Source organism: Octopus bimaculoides, chromosome 29 (genome assembly GCF_046866305.1).
Source record: "Octopus bimaculoides isolate indiv1 chromosome 29, ASM4686630v1, whole genome shotgun sequence".
NCBI classification, from domain to species: Eukaryota; Metazoa; Mollusca; class Cephalopoda; order Octopoda; family Octopodidae; genus Octopus; species Octopus bimaculoides.
In genome coordinates this window covers 4812586-4821419 of record NC_142956.1, presented here as the reverse complement: position 1 = coordinate 4821419, position 8834 = coordinate 4812586, and the positions used below count along the sequence as shown (strand labels likewise).

Here is an 8834-nt window from a genome sequence, read left to right as displayed (position 1 = left end):
AAAATAAATCGCATCTATATACAGACGGGAGTGCAGCTTAAATAGAAGTATGGGAAAACATTACTGATTCAGAAAGATATCTTCAACGAAATAATATAAAAGAAGATTGATTCAACTTACAGAGATGTTAAATTGGAAAGATTTTGGAAAGTTCCTGATTTTATTTCTTTGATGTTGTTAGATACCAAATTCCTGCAATATAATATTGAGTTAAGAAGAACATTTATGGAACAAATTTGTGGCAGAATATTAAATATTATGGTTAAACAATGAGATAGCGGAAGAGATGAAAGTAGATTACGATGATGGTGAGCATAATGGCGATCCTGTTGAGAAAGTTGGCGGTGAGGTCGGCTAATTTATTCGTTTTATTACCGACCCGAGCACTTTTCAACGGTGCTCTCTTCTAGTTGTTAGAATTTCTTCTTTTCTAAATCATAAGATTTATAGATGATGGCTTTTTTCTGTTGTCTTATTTATTAGTTTGTTAGGTGGAGTTATTTTGCTCTCATCATTTTCCTCACTTATCATACCAAAATAGGTCTGGAAATGTTATCATTTCAGAACCACCAACAGCGGCGACAAAATTCATTTTTTTTCCTTCACTTGAAGACATTATTCAGTATTTTTTTAAACACAAAACAATATTAAAAAAACACAGAAAGAATATTTTTAACAATTGTTCCGAAATGGAACACAGTTCAAATTATATTTAACAAAATCACCGTAACGCAATAAAAAATCTTATATAACCTTCCGCCTTCGGAGAAGATAATAGTTCACGATATTTTTTTTACAAAAAATATTTTAACAACGTTTCCTTTACGGGAAACCACAAAACAAATAACAAATCCTGCAAGAAGGCAATAACAAATCCCGCAAGCAGGCAACAATTTTTAATTAACTAACCTTTCGGTGAAACACGTTAAACACAAACAAAATGAAGTAATACACAGCTCTCAGAGATGTCCCTCATCACTAACTGACCTCTAGTTTTATTACCCATAAAGGCTACATAGAGGTGCCTTACAATACACAAAGACAATACAAAACATAAGCTCGGGGAACTGAAATTTACAAAAATGAAATTGAGTAAAGAAGAAAAAAGAAAAGAAACGAATGATATGATGAAAGAATGATAAAAATGAAGCGCAGTTTTTCCCATTATTTTTTTTTCAAACAAATAAGTTCACATTTTTATCATCTTTTTTTTTCTATACTGTTCCTATTGCTATTCGTGTTAGTTCCTCATATTCCATTACAGACGGCGGAGCATCACGAAACCATATCCTGTCCACCATACATACCGATCCACCGACTGTGTCCATAAACCTATGAAACCTTTCATCCTGCATCATAATTCCTTTATCATCTCCCTCAAATTCTTCTCTGGGTAGCCTCACCCTCACAAGTCCTTGCAATTTTGCTATTCTTTTTTCCACCTCCACACACTTTTTGTAGATTATCAGGAAACCCTTATAATTCATTCATTCTTCTTCGGTTGTTTTTTCTTTCTACTGCTTATATATTTTTAGGTTTAGGTTGTTCCCTATATTTTTTGCGGCTTCTTCTCGGTTTCTGTTCAATGTTCTCTTTCTTTTTTGTTTTGGGGCTGACAAACCAGTCACTCCCCTCCTTTGCCTCTTTCTCTTCAATCTTTTCTTTCACTTTTTCGTCACTGATGCACTAAAAATTGCTTTTGTTTTCCCTTGTTTCACTTCTCTCTTTCTATGTTTTAGTTCTCTCTTCTATCTCCGTTTCCTGTTCTTTTTCCTCTACGTTCTTGCTCTAAGTCTCTTCGAACTTGGGGCACTGTGTCTTCAGGTGACCCCTCACTCCGCATATATAACAATTGGGTCGACGTCCCTCTACAACAACTTTCAGCTTATTTTTTAATGCAATCTCAATCTGGTAGAGGAATCGCTCTATGTCTTCAAATGTGGCAAAAAGCCATATCTCGACCCCGAATCCTCAGCAGTTTAACACTTTTGTCTCTCCTATCGGTCCCCGTTCCCGATTGTCTTCAGTGGCAGCCAAAATAGTTGCCACCAACCACTATGTTTTGATATCGGTTGGCACTCCCGCTGCTCTGACTCGAACACTGCGCCTTCCCCTATACGCGGGTAACAGCGCTACATCGCTCGACCTCAGAATGGTAATGGAATGTGAGGCCGCCTCTTCTTTGGTAGCAAACCTCACCTCCACCGTGCTCTATCTTCTTCCTCTGCCAATAAAAGTAGCCTTCTTCATTATGTCTCCTAGACATTCCTCAATATCTTCCTCTACAAATATTTCTATCTTGCTGGTGACGACCGCTTCTGTGCAATACATTACCGTCCTGTCCCTCTTATCTTTCATCGTCTTCTGTGGAGGGAGGGGCTTGATAGTATCTCCCTCCTTCTGCACAAGTTGTTCACTTTTTAAAATATTTTCCTAGTCAAATTTTATTTGCCTCGTCTCTAACAGCATTGCTGTTTTCGCTGGAGCCGTCTTTGCATAGATTTCCATGCTGGAAAAGCTAAGTATTTTTTCTCACCCACAATGGAGAGAAAAAAGCTAAAAAACAATAATAGTAGTAAATAACAAATACGTGAAAGTCGCTTCAACAGTAATAGTAACAATAATATCATTAGCAAGTCTCAAAAACACAACCTTCCTCTATCGTACTGTGGTCAAAAATGACTACAGTTTTCATTTTTTTTACACTACCCACACCAGCAACATAGAGGTGCCTTACAATACACAGAGACAATACAAAACATAAATTCGGGGAACTAAGAATTACTAAAAGGAAATTGAGTAAAGAAGAAAAGATAAAAGTGACGAATGAAATTATGAAAGAATGATAAAAATGAAGTGCAATGCCCACTCGACCCCGAAGTCGAGTGGTTACGTTTATATATGATTTTTACAGTAGTATCATTTAGAATTAGAATTATCAGAATATTTCCTCCATTTTATACTCTCCTTCATAACAACAATATATGCAACACGTTATGCTAACGCCAAAGGTTTTCATACTGTCCGTTCCCTGAATATTATCAGAATGAGATTTTATGTAATAAACTAACGTCATCAAAGATTAGATATTGTAAATTATAGACTCCGTCTGAGTCAATATGTACAGATAAAAAATCTACTTGGCTTCACGGCAGCTAACATATTTGCCCTTTTTCCTCCAGCATAGCTAAGATCAAAAGCATAAGGTATTAGTTAAGGTTATTACCAACATTGAATGTGAAAAATATGTAGAAATGGTCTAATACTTACAAATATTCAACATTCGATGGAATGGGTTGCGGGACCGAAGTCAGTCCCCGAGATAAACAAACTATATTTGTCTGAGAATTTCGACATTCGCATATCCTGCAAATGACTGAAACAGCTTGAGACTCCAGACAGAAACTCATATAGAATACCAACACAAAAGTCAATTTGAATTGATGAAACATTTTCAAGCGTAGATTAATCTGTAAAAGAAGAAAATACAGAACCTTCAATGTCAATTATTTCCCATTACATATTCTTCGAAGGAAAAGCATTGGACCCTGTTCCATGATATGAATATATCTTTGATTTCAATTTCAGATTAATATTTAACTTACAAAACAGAATTCAGTGATAATTCAATGTGGAGAAAATAAATCATTCGGTGATAATTTCGAAGATAAACTGAACATCAATCGCCCTTGCATACACACACACACACACACACACACACACACACACACACACAAACACACTCACAATCACACTCACAATCACACACACACACACACGCACTCAAATACCCACACACACTCACATACTCACACACACACGCACTCATACACTCAGACACTCATACACACACTCACACACACACGCACTCGCACCCACGCTCACACACTGAGACACTTGCACCCCCCCCCCTCACACACACGCATTATACATAGATGTAGAGTACATGTGTATATGTGGAATGTTCTTTGTATTTCTGTTGTTTTCCTTTCGATCGGATTCCATGAAGATATTGTGCGAAGATGCTACAACTGACCAATTTCCTATCAACAGCCCCACACTCAACTTTCTACCCTTATTTAAGGAAACCGAAGTGACCTCTGTTGAGAACACAACTACAACAATTTCATAAACGGCTGAGGGGCCCCCACACCACAACTTCGGCAGCGGAAATGTTTGCTCCCTGCTCCCACGGAAGCGCAAGCTCTGCCCAACTTCCCTGCCCCACAAACCAACAACAACGACCTAAATTCTTTCGACCAAACTACTCCATCTCGCAGCGATTCGTTGGAGGTAGTGGTGGTGGTGTTTGTTGTCATCGTAGTGGTGCTGAACATGAATAACGCAGAGGTAGCGCCATCAGATTGGTTTCTGTTTATGCCCCGACAGGAGCTGGAGAGACAGATTTCTTCAGAAGTTAGTCTCGCACTTTAGTACTTGTAAGAGACTAGAATAGAATTTGACGGACGGGAGGACTGTGTAGGGTTAGTATATTGTAAGAAGGGTGTAAAGCCTCGAAAGCTTGCTTAAAAGCTTCCAGCTGTCTGACAGGTGTCGACTGGATAACTCGGTACGTGGTGGTCTTGCCATGCTGTGACTGCTAATGCTCAGCCGCGTGATGAGGTTGCGTCACCTGCAACGATTTCTTGACGGTGAACATGTGTCGGCACCTTTTGTGAGGCACGTCTTTCCATAGCTAGTCTCCTTGTCAGGGCTGCAGTCCTGGTGAAGGAAACCCCAAAACTCGCTGCCTGATACCTAGAATGTCACCAGCTGTACACAGCCCTCTACTAGTCGAGCACGCATTTGTTGATTGTCCAAGCATGAAAATGAAGGAAGGGCACACCAACTGCTGGCATCACTGCAACGAATGAGTGGTTGATGTTCCACTGTGATTGACACATGAGTAAAGCATTTTAGTCTTGAGGGATGCGTCAAAGGATAATGCAGTTTCAGAGTATCGACCAATAATATATTTACCAATCATGTTGAAACTGGTGTCAGGAGTAATAACTGAAGAATTGTAGACATTTTTAGATTATGAAAGATTTTTATCAGATGACCAGAAGGGCTGTAAACTCGGGTCCAATTGGATAACATATCAGGTTTTAATAGTCAATATGATATTAAGGAACTGCAAAAGAAGGTTAACGGGGCTAGGCGTAGCCTGCCTAGATTACAAAAAGAACTATGATATGGTGTCTCACAGCTGGATAGTGAAAAATATGGGGTTACTTGGAGTGGTAGAAAGTGTACAAAGACTGTTAAAAAGAAATATGACAGCCTGGAAACTGGAGATAACATTTGCAGGAAGGTCATTTGATACAGAGAACATCAAAAGAGGGATATTTCATGGAAATAATCTGTCACCACTCTTGTTTGTGCTGATACTAATACCTCTGTCAATGTTTTGAAAGATTGTAAAGCTGGATATAATTTGGGAAATGGAGTTGAAGTTTAACCACCTATAATAGATGGACGATTAAAAGCTTTATAGGAAAAATAAACTTGGCACATTTGTGAATACCTTAAGCATTTTTAGTAATAACATACGCATGGAATTTGGTATGAATAAATGTATTATTTGATACTGAAGATGTGGGGAGAAAAAGTAGAGTCAAAAGTTAAAGTCAAAAAATCAGTCAAAGTTTTGGCGAAGTCAACGATAAAGGTATTTGGGAATTTTGGAGTCAGATACCAAGAAAAGCAGCGAAATGAAAGAAACCATTTCGAAGGAGTACTTCAGAGAAATCAAGTTGATACTGAAAGTTTAGTTAAATTCTAGAAACATTGTAAAAGTAATGAATTCAAGGGCTGTATCAATTCTGAGACATGTGGTAGGTCCTGTGAATTGGAACTACAAGACATTGATCGGATCGAAAAACTCGGATAATCATGACTTTAAATAAAAGGGCAGATGTGGACAGGCTGAAATATGAACTATAAAAATGAAGGAAGGGGATTGATCCCTATGGAGAATTTTAGAAATATGGAAATAAAAGGCCTCATTCAGTATTTTAACGAAAGCACTGGGAAATTGCTAGCAGCAGTGAGCAATGCAAATATACTAAAAGAAGATCAAAGAAAAATTGAAGTACTTGAAACGAGAAAGTAAAGTTATATGGAAGAACATTTATACACTCAGTTTATGAAGAATACTGACACTTGGAACTAGCTGGAAAAGAGAATTCTCAATAATGAGACAGAAGGATTAATTTTGGCAGCTCAGGATCAATTCCTCTGGACAAATAGTACAAATGTAGGACAGGAGTTAATGCGTCGAGATAATGCAGATTGTGCAATGAACAAGAATAAACAGTGACCGTTAATAATAATAATAATAATAATAATAATAATAATAATAATAATAATAATAATAATAATAATAATAATAATAAGACTAAAACAATACCTATTGTCATAGGTGCCCTGGGAATGAGAGACTAAAACAATACCTATTGTCAAAGGTGCCCTGGGAATGACAGCGAAACGGGCTGATTACTACCTAGCTCAGATACCAGGAAACCCCAAAATGGCTGAAGTTCAGAAGATAGTGCTCATGAGAACTGCCTATATCCTACGTAAAATACTGTCTATGTGATCTCAAATTTAAAAAAAAACACATCATTTTCTTATGGTTTCTTAAACATTCTCTAGAACAACACTATGTACAAATCCAAATATATGGTACCCTAGGCATAACACCTACATGAACCTCTAACTTGTTGTCTCTTGAGGTCTCTGGGTGAGACTTGGATCCAACTTGTACAAATGCAAAGCAAAAGTCAAACATAAAATAATAATAATAATAATAATAATAATAATAATAATAATAATAATAATAATAATAATAATAATAATAATAACATTTTTTTCTTCATGATCTTTGACCAGATATAGTTGTCAAAGATCATGAAGAAAAAAATGCCTTCTAATTGATGTATCAATACCAGCAGATGACAACGTTTCTCTAAAGGAAATGGAAAAACTTTCAAAATACAAAGACCTGGAAATAGAGATAACTCGAATGTGGAGTCTAAAAACAGAAACAATTCCTATCATAGTAGGTGCCTTAGGTATAATAAAAAAATATTCAGACAAATACATAACAAAAACACCAGGACTTACAAATATATATAACATACAGAAAATTGCACTACTGGGTACTGCACACATTCTACGCAAAACACTTTCAATACAGTAAACATAAGAGCACCACAGCAAACCACAGCACATACCCAAGGCGCACAGAGCTGCGCTCGGTAGTGAAGTGAAAGCACGTTATAAAAATAAAACTACTGAACAATAATAATAATAATAACTTACATTATTTATATTTGACTGATATTTGTCCTCATCTTGTTTGTTGTTAACACGTTCCTGCTGGTATACCCTCCAGCCTTCTTCAGGTGTCTTGGTGAAATCTCGTACTAATGTTGTTGATTTTTTACCTGTGGCAGCTGCTGCTAATATCTGTTATTGTTGTTGCCGCTTAAGCTATCAACGCCATTGCTGATAGCATTATTGCTGATACTGATTACACTATTATTGTTGCTGTTGTTTAGTTAGCACTGTTGTTGTTGTTGTTGGAGTTGTCGCAGTTCATACTAATATTAATGTTGTTATTGTCGTTGTTGTCATCGTCTTCGTCGCTGATGTTGTTTACTATTTTGGGCTTTATTGTTTGTAGTTTCTTTGTTGCTTTCAGTGGGAGTGGCAAACACCTCTCGTGGCTGACTACTATGGCAGGCTGTTTAAGTATGACGTCAGTGGTGAGGCGAATACATATCCTCCTAAAAATACTCCTCTATTTAGAATTGTGAGAAAAGAAATTGATAGAAGATATGAGTGGGAAAAATTCTCAGAACGAGTTGATGCCAGTTCCATCATCATTAGAAACTATAAGAATTTTCTTGAGTAGAAACCTGGATGCATCCGCAAATCAAAAGTTATGATTTCAATTCCCGGAAATAGTATCAAGAATGTAAGTTTAAAGAAAACTGACCAGCGATATTTCAAGTTTAGATGTCATGTATGGTGGCTAATAATAATTCTTTCTAATTTTGTCACAAAGCCAGTATTTTTAGGGGAGGAGTTTGTCCGTTGCTAAATTGTTATCTCATCGATCCCAGAAGGATGAAAGAGAAATTCAATCTCGGGAAATTTGAACTCAGAAAGTAAAGACGGAAAAAATGTGACTACTTATATTTGTCCGCCCTGCAAACTCACCACATTCATAATAATAATGTTTTCGTTAGTAGCCATGGAGTCCGAACACAAAACAGAAAAGGATAATATAACACAAGGGGTAAGTGGGATTTGACATCCAGAAATAATTAGAGAGAGAGAGAGAGAGAATGTGTGTGTTTGTGTGTGTGTGGTTATGAATGTATATATGCATGTATGCTTTTATGTTTACAGGTGCATGAGGAAGTCATCTATTAATGACTGTTCAAACGCATTTATACTAAGTACAGAAGATATGTGTTAATATTCATTATAATAATGACTGACCGTAAGAATCCAGGCAAACGAAGTAATAATAACAATAACAATAATAATAATAATAATAATAATAATAATAATAATAATAATAATAATAATAATAATAATAATAATAAGATTAATAATAATAATAATAATAATAATAATAATAATAATGATAATAAGATTAATAATAATAATAACCCTTTCTACAACAGGGAGGCACAAGGCCTAAACTTGTTGGGTAGGGGTTAGTTGATTACATCGACCCCTGTACATGGCTGATACTTATTTCATCGACTCCGAAAGGATGAAAAGCAAAGTCACCTCGGCGGAATTAGCAATAATAA

General features: G+C 36.4%; 1 long non-coding RNA gene across 1 annotated transcript; it reads right to left on the bottom strand.

Moving 5' to 3' along the window:
- Nucleotides 1-119: 119 nt before the first annotated feature.
- LOC149130309 (uncharacterized) lies at nucleotides 120-8209 on the bottom strand. The gene is made up of 3 exons (XR_016238969.1): nucleotides 7327-8209; nucleotides 3271-3470; nucleotides 120-192 (listed from the first exon to the last, which is right to left on the bottom strand). It is a non-coding gene; the product is annotated as an uncharacterized LOC149130309 (long non-coding RNA).
- Nucleotides 8210-8834: the final 625 nt, after the last annotated feature.